Source organism: Equus quagga, chromosome 8 (genome assembly GCF_021613505.1).
Source record: "Equus quagga isolate Etosha38 chromosome 8, UCLA_HA_Equagga_1.0, whole genome shotgun sequence".
Classification (NCBI taxonomy): domain Eukaryota; kingdom Metazoa; phylum Chordata; class Mammalia; order Perissodactyla; family Equidae; genus Equus; species Equus quagga.
Window position 1 is genome coordinate 23301918 of NC_060274.1, and position 3779 is coordinate 23305696.

Below are 3779 nucleotides of genomic sequence, written 5' to 3' on the forward strand. Positions count from 1 at the left end.
GTGTTTTTCAAATAATATATACTCTTATCAGTTAATTGTTTGCCTGCTTTATCAATCAATTATTGAGAGAGGAGGAGGCAGACTAAAATTCCCTACTATGACAGAATATTTGTAACTTTCTCCATCTATTTAATTAAATATTTTGCTTTTGCATTTGGGGGCTGTTTTGAAGCACACACAAGTTCAGCTTTGTTATATTTTCCCATGACTTTTTCCTGTTAGCAACATATAAAGAATCCTTTTTTCTCATTGTTATGCTGTTTTCATGTCTATTTCAATAGGGCTACATTAGCTTTCCTTGCTAGTATTTTCCAGGTCTATCTTTTTCTAGCTCTTTATTTACACATTTTCATTATATTTTGTGTGTCTATTATAAACAACATTTCAAAGTTTGTTAAAATTCTATAAAGCAGAAGTTACTTCCACTTCTACCCATGAAAAAAGCATAAAACTCAAAAATCAGACAAAATATCTGAGGCAACTGTTCCAGACATGAGCAAGGGGTAGTGTAAGTCAGTGATCCCTAACGAAAAGGAATCTCACTGATGAGCTACACTTCGTCTTGGCTCTGTGCCTGGAGAAAACTTTCTGAATAGGGCACAAGGAGGTGGAATGTAAACAGAAGGAACACTGGCCCCACTGAGCTGCGGAAGCAGAGATGGGAGTCCTGGGCTGCTGCAGATACTGGAATCAAAAGGGACAAGTAGGAAAGGTGCTGTGCTTAAGGAGGGCTACAGAAATATCTATCAGGAGTTCCACAGATCCTTGGCCCAGAGCTGTGCCTCGCATATGCAAGGTGAGCTGGTAAGACTAACCAGGGAAGGATAGCTATGCAGTCTAGACCAGGAGGAATATACTAGAAGTCAAGCCCACAGGGTGAGAGGTCATGTCAACAACTCTTTATGGTACATCATGAAGGGCAGCCATCCATGCTCTTGTGTGTTCCAGGTGGTCAGCCTGTCATTTCTCCTCATGTCTTATTGTTACTTTCCCGTTTCCCTTTTTGTTTTCGCTGAACTTCTTTCACTCTCCTGTCAAAATGTATGCCAAAGCTTTCTGGGACTGTTAATTGTAATTAAGCATAAAAATATTTTATTTCCTTATTTTTTTTAAATAGTTAACCTGTAGTATCATTAAAAACATAAAACTGATTTGAGGGTAGATATAAGACCTAAATATCCTTACGTAGTTATTTAACTAGGAATTATTTAATTAGATGAACCCATCTTCAATACATACTGTCAGCCTAAAAATACATTATTGTTTAGAGATCAACATGGTCAGCTCCCTGGAATAAGGTAAGGACTGCAGGCCAGAGGCCAAGAACGGTTCTCAAGAGTTAACAGGATGGGGTGTGGCTGACTGGCCTGTTGTGGGTCCTAAATTTATTCTTTGAATATTCCTTTTGGTCTTGGTGTCTTCAGACACCATGCCCTTCGTGTCTTCGGAAGTTCTTTATGAAACACTTCTGGAAGGGATGGTATTTAAACAGGATCAGATCATTCCACAGGAAAATCAAGAATCTTTCAATGGTTCTCTTAGGGTGCAAGGGGCTTCCATTTACAAGGGTTTATTTGATCCTACAATATCAGATGTGTTGAATGATGCCAAGCAGGTACTTGTGTATTACCGCTCAAGCATTATAAATGAAAAAACAGTGACTCAGAGATAACCAGGTGACTTTTTTAAGCTTGTAAGTGCAGAGCCGAACTGCAAAGCTAGGTTGCCTGATTTCAGGTGCTTTATTCTCTCCACCACCCCTTCCTGCCTTCCTGGTAATGGATACGGCAGCAAGGGCTTCTGTGAGCTTTACAGTTTGTATGGCACTGGTCCGTACAAGAGAAAGTAGCAAAAGTCACCTCCTGAGAAATTCCTCTTCAGCATTATTTTGGGGAGACACAGAGAATGACACACATTCCCAAGGCCACATTTCACCATAGCGTCTCCTTCCGCTCTCCCTAGAGAATGAGTTGGAGCCCGTCTTTCCATCCTCAGTGTTCCCTCTTACTCATCTCCCCAGATATTCAGTACCCTTATCCTCTATCCTTTTATCCCTCAGACATTCACACCAGAACTACACTGACCAATAATATGGGAGCCGCTAGTCACATGAAGCTATTTAAATTTAAATTTGTTAAAATAAGATAAAATTTAAAATTCAGTTGCTCAGTTTTTGGAGCCCCATTTGGCGCTCAACAGCCACATGTGGCCAGTGGGCAACTGAGCAGGACAGCACCCTATATGTAGGACACTTTCCTCATCATAGATGAGTGTTTATTGGAAAGGTCTGCACTAAAGTGTGACTAATGACACTTTAAGATATTTTTCCTTCAGTGAGATCTATATTTAACTGAATTCTTTTAGTAAATGAATTCCAGCTCCGCTATTAGCCTTGTTTAAAAGACAGCTCCTAAGCATCCAGCCCAGCCTCTGAGCTGCCCCGGAAATTGCAGCACTGAGGCCAGTGGCTCTCAACCCTAACTGCGCATTAGGATCACCTGGTAACCTTAACTACTCCCGTCTGAGGGGGTAGGCGACTGTTTGTTTTAAAAGCTTGCCAGGTGATTCTAACATTCAGCTGGCACTGAGAACTGCAGACCCAAGGGGCTGCTTGCACGGCCCTGTCTGGGATCTTGCTGATTTAGCTGTCTGGCTGCTTCCTCGCTTCACTGCTCTTTGCTGTTGGCACCTGCAAGGCCTCCAGTCTCATGTACCCACTTCTGGCCTTAGGATGGGAAGCAGTCTTTCAGTCTGGCTTCCTCTCACAGCCGCAGATTCTGCTGCATCCTGGTCTTTGCTTTGGCCCCAGCAACGTGCCTATTTTTCTACAGCAATTGATTTTGTTAGCGTTTCCGTTTAATTGACTTTATATGCTTAATGTAAATTTAATATTATATACTTAATAATACCCATAAAGAAGCTTCAATGATGCAGCTAATAGGGTTAGAAGCCAATTTAAGCAGTAAGACAGGGAGTCATTGGTTATTTGGTTTCTGTTGTTCAAAAAACATTCATTTCCCATTAGCCAAACCAAAATTAAGAATAAAGTGGGGAGAGAGGATATTTTTCATACAGTTGTCAGAGAACCACAGAACCCAGAACCACAGAGGGGTCATTGGAGACATTTAGGCGTAGGTGCCACCGGCATAGATGCACTTGCGACGCGGAGGACCCGGCCGCACGGCGTTCTGGAGGGAGAACCAGGTTGGCACCGGCGCCGCCGGCTCCCAGCCAGAGCTCTGTCCAACGTGTGCAGCTGTCTCTCAAAGAAACACGCCTTTAAGGCAAAGTCAAGCAACCTGAAATCCATACGACAAAGGTAGCACCTTCATCCAAAGCACTATTTAACCAGCCGAATGGCTTTTAAAAATGTATGGCCAGGAATGGGGACAAATTTAAATTTTCTGGGTCCCAAATCTTGTACAATTTGTGAGACTCTGTTTAAGAACAAGAATGCAATAGGTATGAAAACAAATATTCATCAAAAATTATTATTTATTAAATTATTAAAAATAATAAGGGCTGTTTCCAAAAACTGACACCATAAACCAGAAAATACAGAAAAAAACATTTTATTAATTAACTGCTGATAAGCTTATAATAGTTTTACTGTATATTTTTTGCTGTAAAACATATATTTTACTATATATTTTTTGTTACTATACATAACAGTATATAACAACTGTTACGATATTACTCTTTTTGAGCCAGAATGAAAAGAATATTCAGTCCTTTTACCATCACGAGAGACTAAAACTATGAGTCAACAATTATAATTA